Genomic DNA, 22,493 nt, shown 5'->3' on the forward strand with positions numbered 1-22,493 from the left:
ACATGGGTACATGCTATTCCCGCCATCTCTCCACTCCTAGTGCATGAGTAGCCATTCTCGTAAGAATTGCCAAGTTCAGGCTTACCGGAGTATGTGGTTAGTACTACCAAATTCTCACCTCATACAATTCAACAACAGACGTGCCTTAATCGACACAGGCGGAAATAACCCGCTCACAAGACCTCCATGTCTTGCTGGCTCACACACACCGAGTCCGCTCGGTCTAGATTTATTACTCCACATTACCATATCACATGCTAACATAATTAACCAATGTCCCATTGTTGCTTGCAGGTGGCAGGTAGTCACCCCGACTTTCATTGTTCTACGCATAGCTAAGCAAAACTAGGCATATACGAGTTTAGACTGGTAATATGGTAAATATGGAATAACAAGGGTGGTAATGCCACCAATTAGGCTCTACTTAACTCTTAACCACTTAATGCAGAGTAACAGAAAGCAAAAGCGAAATTAATTTGTAAACCACAAGGTAGTGTTGTATGCATCCGGGGCTTGCCTTCGTTGACGGAAAAGTCCGTTTCCTGTGACGTTACACAAGTACACGATCCGATCTCAATAGATGGATTAACCTCTTCAACAGCTTGATTAACTACCACATTTTCACCTTCGTTCACTACACGTAATAACAATGCCAGGTTCAACATGATGCGGAATACTAAATATGATGCTCGATGATGGATACAAAAATTAATAATTTGAACACAACTTTCCTTTGTGGTACAGTTGCAAGTCAAACAAACTAAATCTTTATTGTAACACATACATCAATTGCCAAGGATCATTATCAACTAATGACCCAAGGTCATCACTCAATCCAAAATTACAAACAAAACCTAAATCACTAAAGGTTACTATTTGCTTTTATGAATTAATTATTTAATTCAAAATTATGAAATAAATCAACTTATTCTAATTGAGCTCAAAATTTTAGTACAAGTTCATTACATGATAAGTAAGTGGCAAAACAAATTTCATAATTTTTGGACAATTAAATAAGCCTAGAAAAATCATGGAAATCCATGTATTAATAAATTGAGCAATTTTTACTACATTCAAAAATTACTAAAAAAATATTATTTCATATTTTTATTAAATACTATACATCACAGAGAAGTCACTCAAAAAATTTCATAATTTTTGGAGCTCTAAATAAATCTACACAAAAATAACAAAAATAGACACTATTCATTCAAATCTAAAAATAGAAAAATCCATTTGAACGCTGAGTCACTGACAACGGGTCCCACCTATCATCCCTAACCTCGCGTGTTTGACTACGACGGTTACGGCGCTGACCGACGATTTCTCACCGATGGTGAGTCCAACGGCGACGGCCAACGTACCAAAATGATCACCAAGACTAGGCGCATCGATTCACGTCCCTATCAGCACCGATTACAGCCCTATACTAGCTCGTCGTCGGCCATGGCGGACGCGGTGGTACGGCGACACAACGCCGGCGAAACGAAGCCAAAAACGAGGAAACAGAGGGCATGGGAAGGTCCAGTAGCTTACCACGAACACGTTGGAGCAAAGAACGAGACCGGATAAGCTACGATGACACGGGTCGACGTTGACAGCGGTCACGGCGGAGCAAAACGTCGTCGGCGATGGTGTACCAGCGACTGCAGTGGTCAAAATGAGCAACCAGCTATGGATTAAGTACTACATCATCGAGACGAAATAGAATCAACCAAAACCAGAGACGGAGATGCACCGTGGAGCTCTAGCTGCGGCGAATCGTGCTCGGCGGAGGAGTTGCCGGCCGCGAGGAAGAAGACGATGCAACTTGAGTTCCCGACCTAGACTAGTTGAATTGGTGGGTTGGCTGGATGCGCAAGGATACGGCGGAGTTGGAGCACGCTTTGCTACGATGGCGTGGGCGCTGGTTCGACGGCAAAAGCTCGACGGAGCTGCGGCGGCGGTGACTGGAAAACAGAGGAGAAAAGAAAACGAAGAACGGCGACGGTGGCTGGCTTATAACGCGACCAAGGAAGCGCAAAGAAGCCACGCGGAAGCCTTCGCCGTGCCAACGCGACACCCAGACGGCAACGCGCGCGACTGGAAGCAAGCCGAAGCTCGCCGGCGGTGTAGCGCAAGCGGTGAACACTGTTCACAAGTAATTACAAGTTTGCCATTCACCAAAATTCACAAATTACTCCCAATTTTCATAACAACTCAAAAATCTCCAAAAACAAAAGTTGCTCAAAATCAAAAGTTCTACAACTTTGCTTTTATGACCATTTCCTAATTCGGTCTAGATTTTGAAATGAACTTTTGAATTCAAATAGGGAAATTTAACGAATTACGCCTTTTTGAATTACTCAAAATTTTTCTAAACAACTTGCAAAACTCCAAAAACAAACTTTGTATAACTTGCCAAGCTCTACACTTTTGCTTTTGGGCCCAACCCTAAAATATGCTTAGATTTTGAAATGGATTTTCAGGGTAGGATTTAAATGTTGAAAAGCGGGGTTTTCTGGAAAAATTCAAAATCCAAACAAACATTGAACTTGAGTCAAACAATACAATGCAACACATACCACATAAATATAAACTTATTTTAGTGTATGCATCTCAAAGTTTCACCAAATGCCAAATGCTTTGTAATGCATATGATGACATGTCAGATTTTAATATTTAAACACCCGAGGTGTTACAATCCTTCCCCCCCTAAAAGAAATCTCGCCCCGAGATTCAAAGCCATAGGGTAAGTAATGGAAAAGGAAATGTGTCGCGAGAACACATACAAACTCTGTTCATAAAACTACCGAGGTTCCTTTACAAAACACAATTTGTACTATCGAACTCAACTTACATTACTCTATTCTATTTTGACGCTAGAAACTCTAGAAACTTTTCTAACAAGTAATCTTCTGATTCCCAAGTAGCTTCCTCTTCTGAATGTTGATTCCATTATATTTTGTAGAACTTGATTGTCCATCTTCGAGTAACATGATCTTTTTGATCTAACACTCGGATAGGATATTCGGAATAAGTTAAATTCGGTTCTAGTTCTACTCCTTCAACTTCAACATTCTGTTCAGGCACTCGAAGACACTTTTTCAATTGAGAAACATAGAACACATCATGCACAGCTACAAGATGTTCAGGTAACTTCAAGCGATATGCCACTTTTCCATACCTCTCCAAAATTTGATATGGTCCAATGTATCGGGGTGCCAACTTTCCTTTAACACCAAAACGGGTAACTCCCTTCATTGGTGATACTTTCAAATATACAAAATCTCCTTTGGTAAATACCAATGGTCTCCATCTTCTATCCACATAACTCTTTTATCAAGATTGAGCTATCTTCAAATTACTCTGTATTTGTCTAACCTTGTCTTCTGTTTCTTTCACAAGGTCAACTCCAAAGAATCTTCTTTCTCCAGGCTCAGACCAACTTAATGATGTCCTGCATCTACGACCATAGAGTGCTTCAAATGGAGCCATTCTAATGCTTTCCTGATAACTATTGTTGTATGAGAACTCGACCAAAGGTAAGCACTCATCCCACTTATTGGAATAGTTAAGGACACAACACCTTAACATATCTTCAAGTACTTGATTAACTCTTTCAGTCTGTCCATCGGTTTGCGGATGATAAGCTGTACTATATAGAAGTTTGGTACCTAATGAAGAATGCAATTGTTTCCAAAAGTTGGAGACAAACTGTGTACCTCTATCTGACACAATAGTCTTGGGTACTCCATGGAGACTCATGATTCTTGCTAAATACATCTTGGCATATTGGATCGTAGGATATATTGTCTTGACTAGAAGAAAATGTGCTGACTTAGTGAGTCAATCTACAATAACCCATACTGAGTCAAATCCCTTTGATGTCTTGGGTAGACCAACAATAAAGTCCATACTTATGTCCTCCCACTTCCAAGATGGAATAGGTAATGGTTGCAATTCACCAGCAGACCTCAAATGTATAGCTTTCACCTTTTGACAAGTATCACACTTTGCTATGTATCTAGCAATCTCTATTTTCATTTTAGTCCACCAGAATCTTTGCTTCAAGTCATGGTACATCTTGTTACTTCTTGGATGGATTGATAACCTAGTAGCATGTGCCTCATCTAGAATTGACTGCCGCAACTCAGGAACTTTTGGTACCACTAGGCGATCCTTGAACCGCAACACATCTTCATTGTCAATACTAAAGCATTCTGCTTTTCCATTCTTGACTCTTTCCTTAATATGGGCTATACCCTTGTTTTCCTTCTGAGCAGCAATAACTTGATCTCAAATAGTGACTTCAACAATTATGTTGGTCAAACTTCCTTGTTGAATTACTTCTACATTCAACTTTTCCATTTCTTGACATAAATTCAAACCTATTGTTCTCACTGTCAGACAATTGCAATAACTTTTACGACTGAGAGCATCTGCAACTACATTTGCTTTACCAGGGTGATAATGTACTTCCAAATCATAATCCTTAATCAGTTCTAACCATCTTCTTTGTCGCATGTTCAACTCTGACTGAGTAAAGATATACTTTAAGCTCTTGTGGTCTGTATACATATGGCACGTATTACCAAGCAGGTAATGCCACCAAATCTTCAGAGCATGAACCACAGCTGCTAACTCCAAGTCATGAGTCGGATAGTGTTCTTCATGTTGCTTAAGTTGCCGGGATGCATAAGCAATGACTCGGCCTTCTTGCATCAACACACATCCAATACCAATACCTGAAGCATCACAATAAACATCAAACAGCTTCTCGATGTCAGGTTGGACTAATACTAGTGCAGTGGTTAACAGTCTCTTCAAAGTCTGGAAAGCCTTCTCACAATCTGATGACCAGACAAACTTAACTTGGTTCTTCAACAATTCAGTTATGGACTTTGATATCTTTGAGAAATCTAGAATAAACCGACGGTAATATCCCGCCAAACCTAGAAAACTCTGAACTTGATGAACTGTGGTTGGCAGTTTCCAATCAAGCACATCCTTTACTTTGCTTGGATCAACTGCAACTCCTTTAGCTGACAAGACATGTCCAAGAAATTGCACTTCCTTAAGCCAAAAATCACACTTGCTGAACTTGGCATATAGTTGATGTTCTCTCAAATGGGCCAGAACAATTCTGAGATGTTCCGCATGTTCTTTCTTATTCTTGGAATATACTAAAATGTCATTAATAAACAATACTACAAACTTGTCTAGCTCTGGCATGAATACTGAGTTCATTAGATACATGAACTGAGCTGGAGCATTTGTCAAACCAAAAGACATTACCAAGTATTCATATAATCCATATCTTGTGGCAAATGCCGTTTTTGGAATATCCTCAGGCTTTATCTTGATTTGGTGATATCCTGATCTCAAATCTATCTTGGAGAAAACTTTGGCTCCAGCCAATTGATCAAAAAGCAGATCTATCCGAGGTAATGGATACTTATTCTTGATGGTCACTTCATTCAATGGATGATAGTCAACACATAACCTCAAGGTCTCATCTTTCTTTTTCACAAAAATTGCCGAACATCCCCAAGGTGAAGAACTAGGTTGGATAAACCCTTTCTCAATCAATTCGTTTTCAACTCGGCCAATTCCTTAGGTGGCATCCTATAAGCTCTCCGAGAAATCGGAGCTGTTCTAGGTTGTAACTCTATATTGAACTGTACATCCCTATCAGGTGGTAGACCGGGTAAATCTTCAGGAAACACATCCGGAAATTCACACACTACCGGAATATCTCTAATCTCTTTGACAGCAGTTGCACAAATCTTGCCCACTAATCTTCTTAGGGTTGGAAGTTGGATAAGAAGTTGAGAATTACTATCAAGCAAACTCACTCTTAAGGTCCTATTCAAAGCATCTATAACAGCCTTATGCTGATACATCCAATTCATTCCCAAAATTACATCTATATCCTGATCCTTAAGGATAATCATGGTAGTGGGAAAAATATGCCCACCCAGGTTTACGGGTACCTGGTATACCATTTCCTTAGTACATAGACATCCCCCGGGCGACTGTATAAAGAAACTTTCCTTTGTTGCCCCAATTGAAATTTCATGCTTCACGACAAATGTTCTATTGATGAATGAATGCGATGCGCCAGAATCAAAAAGTATAACTGCAGGGTGATTGGCAACAGGAAACATACCCATCATCACTGGCTCCCCTTCCAGAATTTCTCCAGCTTGAATATAGAACACCCGTCCTGTCTTCCTCTCATCTTTGCCCTTCTGAGCATTCTAATTGGGGTTCTTGTTTGGTGCCTGACCCTGTTGTTGATTAGCAGGGGCCTTCTGATAATTTTGATTAGCCTACCTAGGATATGGACATTCCCTAGAGAAATGACTAGTCCTTCCACAATTGTAGCACGAATAGTTGTGACCCTGGGATATTGGAGCATTGCCACCAGGAGCATTGGTTGATTGTGAGTTCGGATAGGTTATAGCAGGACGGACATTTGACTGTTGCCCGGCTTGGAACTACGGCGGACGATAAGGAGGATGATTATGATGTACTGGATGATAAATCACTCTCTGCCTCTTCTGATTTCCCCCAAAAGATCCAAACGGCACACTCTTTTTCTTTTTGAGCTCCTTATGCTGCCGATACTTTGATTCTGAAGCAATTGCAATATTTACTGCCTCATGGTAAGTGACATTGGTGCAAGTGGTCATCATAGTCTGCAACTTGGTATTCAGGCCTCTCATAAACCACCTCTTCTTCTTGGCATCAGTATTGACATGTTCGGATGCATATTGGGATAGATGATTAAATCTTCCCATAAACTGCATCACAGTTTGATCTCCTTGTTTCAAAGCAAGGAATTCATCTAGCTTCATAGCCATCACTCCTTCAGGGATATAATGGGCTCTGAAGGCAGTACGGAACTTAGCCCAAGTTATTGAAATGCCAGCAAGTTGCATAGCCACTAAGTTTGCCCACCAAGCACTTGCTGCTCCTCTAAGTTGTTGGGCGGCAAACGTAGGTTTCTGATACTCCATGCATGGGATAAGGTCAAATTTCTGCTCCATGGTTCGAAGCTAGTCATCAGCCTCCAATGGTTCATCTGCCTTGGTGAACACCGGGGGTCTTGTGTCTGTGAAATCAACATATGTAGCCTCCTGTCGGTTATGGTGGTGTCCACGGTTTCCATACATCTAATTCTGATTACTCTGAGCCATCTCATGAAGCAAACGAGAATTTTCAACTGTCACATTGACAAGTGCAGTTATAGTATCAGCTAAATTGGTTGGAACTAGTGGTGGATCTGGAATACTGTCCTCATCTTGTGAAGTTCCCAGAATAAACGAACCCCGCGTACGACGCATCTGCTCATAACAAACCAAACTTTATTCACATGTCTTTATTGAATTGTACCAAAGCTTACTCTAGACACATTACATAGAGTTTACTAATGTACAAACAAACCCACGAGTACGAGAACAAAACTACATAACTTAGCTAGAGCTACTATTATACAACTCTACTCTTTTCCTCAATTTCTTCAAACTTCAGGCTCGGTATCCATTCTGGAATTATTACCGCCTTCATCATCACTTTCATCGATCATTACTAATTCTTCAGGATCTTCTTCTTCTTCCTCTCCCGATTCATCATCATCGGCAAGGATGACACCGGGGTCCATGGCATCAGCTTGAGGCTCATGATTCGGATTCAGTAGATTGCTAATCCTATGAACCTCCTCATGTAGATATGTATTATGTTCTTCTAAATCTTCTACATAGAATTCTAGCTCATGAGTTCTAGCTCTAGCTACATTTTCCCTGTGCCAAGCTTCATTTCTTCCTTCCACCGTACGAACTAGCATACTTTCGCAGTTCCTATGCGCGCTGATGAGCTGCCTCAATTGACCCTGTAATTCTCCTATTTGTATAACATCCAAAGCCCTATCTCTAGTAGATTGTGCTAACTCCATAGAAACCCTCAGTATCTCTGCCTGGGGATCAGGCCTAGTACTGCTACTGCTAGCACCATCATTTCTAGGGGCAAGTTGGTGACAAGGAACTCCTTTGGGTCCGGTGGACTTACGGGGCGTCATCTTGGCACGAGCCATACTGTAGGAAACCAATTGAATCCAAGTAAGACCATTTGATCAAAATCCAAAAGGTAGCTAAGATGGATTACATTCCTCAAACCAGACTCACTACTTAACTCTAGACTAAGAGGTGAAGGAAGTAACGAGTGAATTATTCCTGATGCATGAATCGTTCTTACGAACAAAAACATCAAAGTTAATAATGTACATAAAAAAACATTTATTTTTATATAGGGCATAGTAAGATTACTACTCCACCACACAAAACCTTTTTAATCAAATATAGAATGGTGAGAAAGAAATAAGATAAGTCAGAAGCAATTTGGACCAAATTATCAAGTTAAATTTAGTCATCCCAATCATTTTGAAGTTTTTGTAAAACAATACAACAAAAACCTTGTAACGATTGCTCTGATACTATTCTGTGGCAGAACCTCCTAAGTTATAGGGCCCACATGCACCTGTCACTGTCCGATGACCTTTGACATCTATGCATATGTTTCCATGAACTTAAAAAGACTGTCGGGTGTCCTCGGGGAACCCCGAATCATCCACGATTTCCGAGCAGGATCATGTTACAGAGTCATTGCAGTATTACAACATTTATTCAAATATCAAAACCAGAGTAAAAACAGCGGAAGTCTTACGATAATATAGTTTACAAACCAGTTGTTTCAAACCTTACAAACTAAGTTCGATAATTATTACAAACCATAGTAGTAGTGGAGTGGCATAATTAATATAGACATATCACACAAAATAAACATCCTGCCCAAGGATCACACATTTACTTCTCATCGTCAGAACGAACGATAGTCATGCAGCATGATCCAAAATAGATCTGCTCATGAGGCTCACCTGCAACAAGGGTCAATGAACCCTGAGTACGAAAGTACTCAACAAGACTTATCCGAAATATTAACTGATAAACTTAGTAATGCAGGCTCAGGGATTCAAGGTATAGCTTTAACAATGATCAAAGTTCTTTTGCGTAAAAGCTCTTTTAATAACATTCTTTATATAGAAAACTTCTCAAGAATTATATATAAAGCTGACGCGATCCGCACTGAGATCATGAGACTTCATATCCAACACCTTCACAAGCCTTATTCAAGTTTCGGTTATTAATTCTATGATGATGAACAGTGAGTTGAGTCTGCTTAACCGAGGAGCAACGACAATTTGAACCGATTAAGCCCAGTTGGGGATTCCAGACCACACGACATATGCAGGTCCCTGACCTTCATATACCAACCTACCCTCGGATCCAAAACAAGAACGGGTCCACGCCACCCGAGAACACAGTACTCCACCATTCCAGCCCATGGCCACGTGGGTACATGCTATTCCCACCATCTCTCCACTCCCAGTGCGCGAGTAGCCATTCTCGTAATAGAATTGCCAAGTTCAGGCTTACCAGAGTATGTGGTTAGTACTACAAATTCTCACCTCATACAATTCAACAACGGACGTGCCTTAATCGACACAGGCGGAAATAACCCGCTCACAAGACCTCCATGTCTTGTGGCTCACACACACACCGAGTCCGCCCGGTCTAGATTTATTACTCCACATTCCCATATCACATGCTAACATAATTAACCAATGTTCCATTTGTTACTTGCAGGTGGCAGGTAGTCACCCGACTTTCATCGTTCTACGCATAGCTAAGCAAAACTAGGCATATACGAGTTTTAGACTGGTAATATGGTAAATATGGAATAACAAGGGTGGTAATGCACCAATTAGGCTCTTACTTAACTCTTAACCACTTAATGCAGTAACAGAAAGCAAAAGCGAAATTAATTTGTAAAACACAAGGTAGGGTTGTATGCATCCGGGGCTTGCCTTCGTTGACGGAAAAGTCTGTTTCCTGTGACGTTACACAAGTACACGATCTGATCTCAACAGACGGATTAACCTCTTCAACAGCTTGATTAACTACCACGTTTTCACCTTCGTTCACTACACGTAATAACAATGCCAGGTTCAACATGATGCGGAATACTAAATATGATGCTCGATGATGGATACAAAAATTAACAATTTGAATACAACTTTCCTTTGCGGTACAGTTGCAAGTCAAACAAACTAAATCTTTATCGTAACACATACATCAATTACCAAGGATCATTATCAACTAATGACCCGAGGTCATCACTCAATCCAAAATTACAAACAAAACCTAAATCACTAAAGGTTACTATTTACTTTTATGAATTAATTATTTAATTCAAAATTATGAAATCAATCAACTTATTCTAATTGAGCTCAAAATTTTAGTACATGTTCATTACATGATAAGTAAGTGGCAAAACAAATTTCATAATTTTTGGACAATTAAATAAGCCTAGAAAAAATCATGAAAATCCATTTATTAATAAATTGAGCAATTTTTACCACATTCAAAAAATACTAAAAAATATTATTTCATATTTTTATTAAATACTATACATCACAGAGAAGTCACTCAAAAATTTTCATAATTTTTGGAGCTCTAAATAAATCTACATAAAAATAACAAAAATAGACACTATTCATTCAAATCTAAAAATAGAAAAATCCATTTGAACGCTGAGTCACTGACAACGGGTCCCACCTGTCATCCCTAACCTCGCGTGTTTGACTGCGACGGCGATGGCGTTGACCGACGATTTCTCACCGACGACGAGTCCAACGGCGACGGCCAACGTACCAAAATGATCACCAAGACTAGGCGCATCGATTCACGTCCCTATCAGCACCGATTACGGCCCTATACTAGCTCATCGTCGGCTATGGCGGACGCGGTGGCACGGCGACACAACGCCGGCGAAACGAAGCCAAAAACGGGGAAACAGAGGGCATGGGAAGGTCCAGTAGCTTACCACGAACACGTTGGAGCAAAGAACGAGACCGGATAAGCTACGATGACACGGGTCGACGTTGATAGCGGTCACAGCGGAGCAAAATGTCGTCGGCGATGGTGTACCGGCGACTGCAGTGGTCAAAATAAGCAACTAGCTATGGATTAAGTACTACATCATCAAGATGAAACAGAATCAACCAAAACCAGAGACGGAGATGCACCGTGGAGCTCTGGCCACGGCGAATCGTGCTCGGCAGAGGAGTTGCCGGCCGCGAGGAAGAAGACGATGCAACTCGAGTTCCTGACCTAGACTAGTTGAATTGGTGGGTTGGCTGGATGCGCAAGGATACAGCGGAGTTGGAGCACGCTTTGCTAGGATGGCGTGGGCGCTGGTTCGACGGCAAAAGCTCAACGGAGCTACGGTGGCGGTGACTGGAAAACAGAGGAGAAAAGAAAACGAAGAACGGCGACGGTGGCTGGCTTATAACGCGACCAAGGAAGCGCAAAGAAGCCATGCGGAAGCCTTCGCCGTGCCAACGCGATGCCTAGACGGCCACGCGCGTGACTGGAAGCAAGCTGAAGCTCGCCGACGGTGTAGCGCAAGCGGTGAACACTGTTCACAGTAATTACAAGTTTGCCATTCACCAAAATTCACAAATTACTCCCAAATTTTCACAAAAATCTCCAAAAACAAAAGTTGCTCAAAATCAAAAGTTCTACAACTTTGCTTTTATAACCATTTCCTAATTCAGTCTAGATTTTGAAATGAACTTTTGAATTCAAATAGGGAAATTTAACGAATTACGCCTTTTTGAATTACTCAAAAATTTTCTAAACAACTTGAAAAACTCCAAAAACAAACTTTGTATAACTTGCCAAGCTCTACACTTTTGCTTTTGGGCCCAACCCCAAAATATGCTTAGATTTAGAAATGGATTTTCAGGGTAGGGTTTAAATGTTGAAAAGCGGGGTTTTCTGGAAAAATTTAAAATCCAAACAAACATTGAACTTGAGTCAAACAATACAATGCAACACATACCACATAAATATAAACTTATTTTAGTGTATGCATATCAAAGTTTCACCAAATGCCAAATGCTTTGCAATGCATATGATGACATGTCAGATTTTAATATTTAAACACCCGAGGTGTTACAGTATATATAGTTGCTAGAGATACCAAAATTACCTCTAGATAATATCTATCATATCTTGGTAGTCTTGTTGTGGTTTTCTCATCGAGTCATAGATTATCAAGTGACTTTTCACTAGATCGATGTCCATCAATATCCAGTGATTGCTACATGTGGTTATAGGATATAACGCATAACACTCATTAATTAATGAGAATCAACATATGACCCCTTAAGGATGATCGACATTATTAACACTCACTTAAAGTTGTAGGGAAAGAGTATATCCTTCTTGTGGCGTTGGTTCACTAAGAAGTTCATGAGGTTACTCTCTGACTCGGACTTCCAATTAGGCTTTGGAGTAACTAGGTCTTTGAATACTATATGGGGATCAACAAAACCAATTTCATTACAGCCTTCCTTTCTGAGCTCTGTCATTGTAAATCTGCATATATATAGTACTTGTTAGGATAATTTATATGCATATACACACATATGATGAGTTTAATAATAGATCGAAAGAATTATTACTTACAGGCAATAGCAGCTAATGATAACTTTGTCCAGAGAGGTCAGGTGGCATAGTTGATGAAATTCTGCAAAGTCAACATACATAACATCATCGCCATGGAACCAATGTTCGTCTCTAATTCTGACACCAACGCAGAAGTATCCACCGGTAGACGCCTGCATGTACCACTTGTTTAGCAGGTGCATTTGCGTCCCCAGATCACCTAAGGCTTGAGGGTTGTATAGACTCTGGCCTAGTACAAATTTTTTCTTCCAAATATCAACCTCTGCCGCACTCTCAATATTTCCATCACCAAACATCTAGTAAAGGTCGAGACTAGTCTCTTCAATAATTTCACCAAGGTGATCCAAATCAACATCCGGAGGTATGTTTGCCTGATGCATTAATCCTAAAGTCAAACCATATTCATTACCAACAATAAGCGGGGGGACTGATTGGTGCGATTGTTGTCCGAGTTGTGCAACTCCTTTCCCTGCCCGCTTCTTTTTCTGTGCCGCCTCAATTGACTTGGTGAGAGCGCGGTCATAGTCCGTTAATGTTGATTTGGATGGCTTACGAGATTCCCGCTGTTGTTGCTGGTAAGAAGCCACTTTTTTCTTAGAATATCTAGAGCTACGAAGAAGTACGGTTTCTCCGGGTTTCTCCTTGCTTCTTGATCCTTTTTAAGTTTATCAAAGAATCTGGACATATCTTTTTATATGCATCAGTTACTTCTTCCTTCTCTTTAGATATTATTTTTGGAATAGCCCTTGGTTTCACGGTGGCGTTCTTTGCCGGTAGGGACTGGTTCTTCATTTGCGGGGCTGGCCTCTTGCTAGTACTTGGCTTCTTGGTAGGCGGGGGCAGGGGAGGCATTAGAGACCTCCTTGGAGGTGGTGGCAGCGGCGTTGGAGACCTCCTTGGAGGTGGCGGTTGCGGCGTTGGAGACCTCCTTGGAGATGGTGTGGATGCAGCCTCGCCTTCCAACACATTGTCATCGTACAGAGCACTATGATGATCTAGCGATTGAACAATTGGATTTAGGTTGGGGAGGATCTGCTACAAAAAAGGAATGACATATTATTATGAGCAGATTGTTAATTATTTAAGCCAATATAAATTAATGATGTAGTGTTTTCATCCGCACCTATGGTGAGGTAGCTCAGGAGGAGGTGGAGGCGACATCCCGGGAATGATGATGTAGTGCTTGCATCATAGAATGAATGTCTTCTCTGCTTCACCTAGAGTCTTCTCACCATCACCTCCAGGAATGCCAAGAGGCAAATCACTAAAACCTTTTTCAGCTTTATCTACCGAGATGGTAGCATATCCTTCTTGGATTATATTCCCATGAATCCTTGGTGTCTTGGTTCGGTCGATAGGATTAACAAGACCGATAGCCACCTTGATTATCGAATTCCCCTTCAGAATGTGTAGCTCACATGATGTACAAGGTTCAGTGATGTCATCCATAGGGAAGCGTAGTCCTATGTCCCCTTGATTTGCTATCTTCATGGAAGCGCAGGTGCTTTTCAACTGAACAAATTGGCTAATGTTGATTCCTGGCTCTGATGCCTGCTTGCTTGCACTCACTACTATTTGCACTTGCCTTCTGATTTCCTCTTGCATTCTCGCTTCAAGGTTTTTTCCCGCTCCTGTGCTTCATGCATCGCTTCCTCCAACCTCTGGAGCCGCTGTGCCTCTTCTTCCTTCTTTCTCTAGCGGCTTCTGTAGGAAGGTCTGTCCTGAGGGAATCCATGCTCCCACGAGACACTTCCTTTGCCTCTAGTTTGGCCACCATGTTCAATTGTCCTGATGGCGCATGTTAGTTCATCCTTCTCTTTGTTGGGCTTGATTGCACCACTAGCAGTAGCTCTCTAAGCATAAAACAATCTTTCTGCTGCTTCTTGCAGTTTTGCGCCATAAACACACTTCCCTGTCTCTTGGTCTAGTGTTCCCCCATGAGTGAAAAACCAATTCTTTGCATGCTCTCCCCACTCGAGTGATTCTGGTGTGATACCCTAGGCAAGAAGGTCTGCTTCCATTTTGTTCCACTTCTTAATGGCAGTCGGGTAGCCACCTGATCCCAAGTTATGGTGGTATGTCTTCTGTTGGGCATTATGTTGGTTCTTTATCACCCGACGCACACCCTCTTCCGACGTCTTGTACTATACAAACTCATGCCAATAGGGCCTCTACTTTGAGATTGGGCCTGGGACAGTAAAATCTGGTGCTATGTTCTTCTTGACATACGTCGTGTATAGGTGTTTCTTCCAAGTCTAAAACTAGGTGGCCCTGTTCTTCATTGTCCAATCCCTAACTCACTCCTTCAATTCATCATCATCTATTATATCATCATAACCATCTGTTTGGAGCGTGAAATGTTCCAAGACATCATTCCAAATTAACGTCTTGTCACGATTGGAGACAAAACAGATATGAGGAGCATTGGTCTTCTTCTTCCATTCACGGGTACTGATCGGGAGCCGGTCTCGTACAAGGTAACCACAGTGGTGCACGAATTTTGTTTTATTTGCCCCCCCTGGTTTGCCTATATCCACATTGAACTCCGAGATGATGAAGCGGCCCTCCAATGGCTTTTTGGGACCTCGAACATTTTTACTCTTCGTTGTAGTTGTTGATGTCGATCCAGAGGGCTACAAAACATAAACATTATTTTTAATGTCATGAGCACACATAAGACATATGATAATATAAATAGCTAATAATAAAAAATATATACTTGGCCAATATGTTGTTGCTCATTTTGTTCAAGAGCTAAGTATTGACTCCCGTCATCTGCATCCTCTTGCACGTTATTTTTAGCACCATCATCGCTGGCAACTTGAGTGCCAGTGTTGATTAAATTCATCATCAACTCCTCCTCATCCATGTTTCTCGGGTCGGCCATCTAGCTTCAAAAAACAAAACCAATATATAGTACGTCAAATCTTTGCTTACATGCGTAAAATCTACAAACAATATGCATTATTAAATCTTGCTCCTCGGTCACGGACGCAATTCACCACACTAGGGCGAACTGTGTCGGTACTAGGGCGAACTAGGGCTATACATAAATGGCCAAGGGCGAATTGCGTCGGTGACTAGGGCGAACCACGTCGGTGACATCAACAATGGTTCGCCCTAGTCACCGACGCAATTCGCCCTAGTGTGATTGTTTAGCATTAATGATAACGATAATACGAATGTTGATCGACTAGGCCACAAGAGAGGGCGGTGTGACAAGAGTGGCGGTGCTCCGCTCCATCGTATATATGTTTGTACACATGGGTGAATGAGGGCGGCGGTGCTCCACCGTATAAACCCTAAACCCTAGGGCGAACGAGGGCGGCGGTGCTCCGCCGTATAAACCCTAAACCCTAGGGCAAACAAGGGCGGCGGTGCTCCACCGTATAAACCCTAACAAGGCCAGTGGTGCTCCACCGTATAAACCCTAAACGTTGTGGAGCTAGCCGAGGAGTGAACTTCTTCTTAGCGACCATGCTGCACGTCATGGACGACTGCCTCGGCATCATGCAGCTTCTTAGCGATGGCACCGTGATGCGCTCCGTGAAGTACTCTGCGCTCCCTCTCTAGGGTGAGGTGCCGTCCAACCTACCCGTCTAGTGGAAGGACGTCGTCTACAACGCCGCGCATGTGTGGACCCGGTCTACCGAGCCAACCATTGACTGATGGCCACGTGGCCATCTCGCGGGTGCCGTGAGGAGCTGATTGTGGGCTCGCAACCGCCATACGCGTGGCTGCCGCTAAACTTTCATGCATGAATTTGGACAAATCTTCCGCAATTCGCTTTAAATCTGCAAGCTACAGCAACACGCAGATGATGGAAACATTTTGCTGTAACTGGGCATGAGTTATGACCGGAGAATTTTTTTCCCCCGTCCCGTCCATGTCCATGGATGGATGATGGCGATGCCACCGTTTGAACCCGGTGGCGTGGGCACTGGGTAGATAGGCGTCTCATCGGCGCTCAGCTCTTGGAGATGGTTGGCCCCCAACAGGCATGGCGGCGCTGTTCGATGAACACGAACACGGCACGGCACGGCCTTGTTGTCCGAGGAGAGGACAACGTCCGAGAGAACTCACCTCAAGACTGCGGAGGCACGCGCGGTGGAGGGCTCATCGGCGCGAGGTGGGGTGGCGACCGGCGGCGGCACGAGGAAGAAGAGGAGAAAGGGCGGTTGTTCGATGAGGAAGAAGAGGAGGGGATCGATCTGTGCTAGGCACAGGTGCATACTAGGGAGATTTACTCCCGGTGCCAGCCACCAGCCGGGAGTAAAGGTCCTTTACTCCCGGTGTGTGTTACCAACAGAAAGTAAAGGTACCTTTCCTCCCAATGCGTGTTACCAACCGGGAGTAAAGGTATACCTTTACTCCCGGTTGGTAACACGCACCGGGAGTAAAGGGTTTTTTTTGGTGGGCCACGAAACTGCAGCCCACCTTTACTCCCGGGTGGGCTTCCCACCCGGGAGTAAAGGTGGGCTGCAATTTCGTTTCCCGCCTGTTTTGAGCAAATTTTTTTAATAAAATGCAATAGTCTTGTTAAATACATAGTAAATTAAATAAAAGGCATAAAATTATTTTGTTAAAAATATGGATTTTTTTTTCTTTATTGCACATAGGAAAAATCTATAACCTAACTTTTTTTATTTTTTGTAATAATTATAAAACATAATGTAACTAATATTTATTATTTTGTTAATGCAAAAATGTAGTGTTTAATTAAAATTATTAAAACTATTGGTTTTGGACAGGAAATTTGTTTTCACATCATTTTAACATTAATATTTTAATTTTTCATCACTCAATATCCTAATTTAACTTTTCGAGAGACAAATCCTACCAAATCAAACATTGATTTAATTTGAAACATGACATAATAAACATCTGAATTCACAATTATTACATAATATCTCAAACACACACTACATTAAATCACTATATCATCAAGTGGGCACAGTAGTGAACTTCTTTTTTACGTATGTCCCTTGGTTATGATCACGTCGTAACCATGGAGTGTCCTCATCATTTACCAAGATGCTAGGGTCTTTGTTCACTTTGAAGGGCGGAATTTAGTCATCCTTTTCATAATCTTCTGACATGTCCGACTTGGCCTCAATTCCCACGATGACTCTTTTCCCTGAAAGAACTATGTGGCGCTTTGGCTCTTTGGTTGAGTCATTATCGTTTTTCCCTCTTTTTGGTTTGGTAGACATATCATTGACATAGAACACCTGATTCATATCCTTGGCAAGGACGAATGGTTCGTCTTTGTACCCAATATTACTAAGGTCTATTGCTGTCATTCCATACTCGTTGTCTACTGTTACCCCGCCTCCGGTCACCTTGACCCATTGGCACTTGAACAATGGGATCTTCAAAGTAGGTGCATATTCTAGTTCCCATATTTCATCTATGCGGCCATAATATGTCTGCTTATTCCCATTCGGGTCTATGGCATCTATGCGGACACCACTATTTTGGTTGGTACTCCTTTTATATTGGGCTACTGTGTAGAATATGTTCCCATTTATCTCATACCCTTTGTATGTGACGATATGCCATGATGGTTGCATAGCCAATAAATACAGTTGCTCATGGATGCTCTCATCACCTTGACATTTTTTTCGCAACCAACCGCCAAAAGTTTCTATGTGCTTACGCGTAATCCAAGCTTCAGTCTTCCCTAGAAACTCAGATCGTAAGAGATCCTTGTGTGTCTCAATATACGGATCTACTAAAGAGGAGTTCTGTAGAACTATGTAGTGCGCTTTATTGAAATAATCATCATCTGTACCAATATATGTTTTCCTCCCTAGTGTCCCCTTTCCACTTAGTCTCCCCTCATGTCTCGATTCAGGAACACCAATCGAGTCAAGGTCAGAAATAAAGTCAACACAGATCTCAATGACCTCTTCTGTTCCATAGCCCTTGGCGATGCTTCCTTCTGGGCGAGCACGGTTGTGAACATATTTCTTCCGGACTCCCATGAATCTCTCTAAGGGGAACATGTTGTGTAGGAACACAGGACCAAGAATGAAAATCTCCTTGACTAGGTGAACTAGGAGGTGTGTCATGATATCAAAGAAGGAAGGAGGGAACACCAACTCGAAGCTGGCGAGACATTAAACCACATCATTCTGTAGTTTAGCTAGATCAGTTGGATCAATTGCCTTTTGAGAAATTGCATTGAGGAATGCACATAGCTTCACGGTGGCTAGACGTACATTTGGAGGCAGAATTCCTCTTAATGCAACTGGAAGTAATTGCATCATGAGAACGTGACAGTCATGAGACTTTAAGTTACAGAATTTCTTCTCTGGCACATTTATAGTACCCTTTATATTCGAGGAGAATCCAGATGGTACCTTGATGTTGTTTAAGCATTCAAATATGATTTCCTTCTCCTCTTTGCTTAGAGTGTAGCTGGCAGCATGTAGGTAATGGAGTCCATCATCTGTCTTCTCTAGATGCAGGTTGTCTCTTTCTCTCAAACAACATAGGTCCTGTCATGCTTCAAATGTGTCCTTAGGCTTTCCATACACACCCATGAAGCCTAGCAGGTTCACACAAAGATCTTCGTCAGGTGCATCACGTCGATCGAGCTATAGACCTCTAGGACTTGCCAATAGGGTAGGTCCCAAAATATGGACTTCTTCTTCCACATGGGTGCGTGACCGTCGTTCGAAACAGGTTGGCTGCCATGTCCTTTTCCAAAGATGACTTTCACATCATTGACCATATTGAGTACATCCTCACCGGTTCGGTTGTGAGGCTTGGTCAGGTGGTCTGCCTTCCCTTTAAAATGCTTGCCTTTCTTTCTTACGGGGTGATTTGCAGGAAGAAATTGATGATGGCCAAGGTACACGACCTTTCGACATTTTTTCAAGAATACACCTCTAATATCACCGAAGCAGTGTGTGCATGCATTATATCCCTTGTTTGACTATCCTGAAAGATTACTTAGAGCAGGCCAATCATTGATTGTTATGAATAACAATGCTCGTAGATCAAAGTGTTCCTATTTGTACTCATCCCACACACATACACCTTCTTTATTCCACAAAATGAGAAGTTCATCAATAAGTGGTCTCAGGTACACATTGATGTCATTGCCAGGTTGCTTCGGGCCTTGGATGAGCACAGACATCATAATGAACTTCCGCTTCAAGCATAACCAAGGAGGAAGGTTGTAGATACTTAGAGTAACAGGCCAAGTGCTATGACTACTGTTCTGCTCTCTAAAAGGATTGATACCATCTGTACTTAAAGCAAACCTTAAGTTTCTTGCGTCATTTGCAAACTCTGGGAATTCTCTATCGATTGCTCTCCACTGGGACCCATCAGCAGGGTGTCTCAACATATTGTCTACCTTACGGTCTTCTTTGTGCCATCGCAACAATTTTGCATGTTCTTTGTTTCTAAACAGACGTTTCAAGTGTGATATTATAGGAGCATACCACATAACCTTGGTAGGGATTTTCTTCCGTAGACATTCGCCCTCAATATCACCAGGGTCATCTCGCCTGATCTTATAACGCGATGCATGGCATACCGGGCATGCATCCAATTTCTCGTACTCTTTGCCATGGTACAGGATGCAGTCATTAGGACATGCATGTATCTTCTCGATTTCTAGCCCCATAGGACAAACAACTTGTTTTGCTTCGTAGGTAGTGGCAGGCAATTCATTGTCCTTCGGAAGCATCTTCTTTTGGATTTTTAGTAACTCTCCAAATCCCTTGTTAGATACACCATTCTTTGCCTTCCATTGCAGCAATTCTAGTGTGGTTCCCAACTTTTTCTGCCCTACATCACAAGTTGGGTACAATAATTTCTTGTCATCTTCTAGCATCCGCTCGAACTTGATCTTCTCCTTTTCACTTTCACATTCTGTTTGTGCTACATGAATGACCTGACAAAGATCATCAGTAGGCTCATCTTCTGCGGCTACCTCTTCTTCAGCTTCTCCCATTGCACTATCATTGAAGCACGCACCATCGGGAATAATATCATTGTTGTCCCGTTGTTCTTCTTCACCTTCTTCCATTACAATGCCGGTTTCTCCGTGCTTCGTCCAACAAATATAGTTTGGCATGAATCTCGACTTGAACAAGTGTGAATGAAGAGTCCTTGAGCAAGGATATTCCACCGTATTCTTACATATGGCACATGGGCAGCACATGAAACCATCGCGTTTGTTTGCCTCGGCCGCACGTAACAAAGAATGCACGCCGTCAATGAACTCTTGGGAGCAGCGATCAGCATTGTACATCCAATGCTGGCTCATCTATATTACATGACGTAAATACCATATTAAAACCTAGATCATAATTAATTATTTATACAACATGCGTGCCACCACAAAAGGTACAAATTTATGAAAGCATCGCTACAATGTAGACAATCCCAACTACCACTAAAAGAACTAAAGCTAAAATACATTTTAGGAGCACAAGGATTTCGCGACCAATCTCAACTAAAATAGACAGATCCCTCAATTGTGCAACATCTTTGGGCTTCTTCGGCTGGATCATTGCCTCATTAGCCGCCGTATCTGCCTGTTGTGCAAGATATTTTTGCACGAGTTCAACATACTCTTCCTCCCAGTAGAAGCCTGAACATTGTCCACTGCCATCCCACTGAAATTAAAATAAAAATTAGAACTTTAATCACAACCATCATGAAAATAGGTATAAACTAACCATAATCATTAAATATGATAAAATAACTCACATTGCGATCCAGACACTTGTAGAAGATACGATCCTTGTTGGGACCCTCCTTCTTCACTCGGTACTCCATCACAATCTTCGTCTCATTTTATAAACAAATAAAATTAGGAAACTATAAAATTATCTATATCTCTAAACAATGATATTTTTAATGGTCATTGTGTTCTCGTCTTTTACTGCAGCAGGTAAGTAATTCACATGATATTTCCACAAATTAACAGAAGAATGGGAGTGTACACACATAACAATCGATTATCGTTTATATTTATATATATACTACGTTTGGGTATGGTGATTGACAGGCTACTGTGACGATATCGGGACATGTGAATAAATAACCATCCGTACTAGTTGACCTTGCTTACATGATTATCTTGGCGAGCATTTCTCCACCGGACGGCACCGTACTTGGCCACGGAAGAGCTCCGATTCTACGAGGAAGGGAACACGGTCTTCCACGACCATTGCCACTCTCCCTCGTAGAATCAAAGCTCCTCCTTGACATCCGTTACCGCTCGGCAGAGAACATGCTTGCCGAAATGAACACGGTCTGCTAGTTCAACTAGCTACTTTAACCTTCCTTCATGTAAATATGCAAGCTTGAAGTGATTTTGAGCTCAAATTGCTTACAAATGAAAAAAACCACAATAAAGAACCATATATATATATAGTGAACAAAATGGGATAAGACAATGATGAAACATGAGAGTATGAAGTTGGTAACCTTTAGAACCGAAGAATCGACGGAGGAATCGAAGAAATCGATGGAGGAATCGAAGAATGGATGGAGAAAGTGCAAGAACACTGCTTAAATTTGAACTTAAGCTCTCGGGCGGGCTCGGGGAGGAAGAAGATGGCCAGCAAGATTTATAGCTCAAAAACATGTTTTAATAAATAACCATCCATACTAGTTGACCTTGCTTACGTGATCATCTCGGCGAGCATTTCTCCACCGGACGGCACCGTACTTGGTCAAGGAAGAGCTCCGATTCTACGAGGAAGGGAACATGGTCTTCCATGACCGTTGCCGCTCTCCCTCATAGAATCAAAGCTCCTCCTTGATGTCCATTACCGCTCGGCAGAGAACATGCTCGCCGAGCTGAACACGGTCCGCAAGTTCAACTAGTACGGATTTTCTATAATTTTCTAAGTTTTCATTTCATAAAAAGTTAAAATAAAATGTTTA

At 41.9% G+C, this 22,493-nt stretch overlaps 1 pseudogene; it reads right to left on the minus strand.

Annotated features, from left to right (window-relative positions):
- LOC136491681 (nucleotide pyrophosphatase/phosphodiesterase-like) overlaps positions 1-22,493 on the minus strand; it is a 111,494-nt pseudogene that overhangs the window by 2,292 nt on the left and 86,709 nt on the right.

Source organism: Miscanthus floridulus, chromosome 11 (assembly GCF_019320115.1).
Source record: "Miscanthus floridulus cultivar M001 chromosome 11, ASM1932011v1, whole genome shotgun sequence".
NCBI classification, from domain to species: Eukaryota; Viridiplantae; Streptophyta; class Magnoliopsida; order Poales; family Poaceae; genus Miscanthus; species Miscanthus floridulus.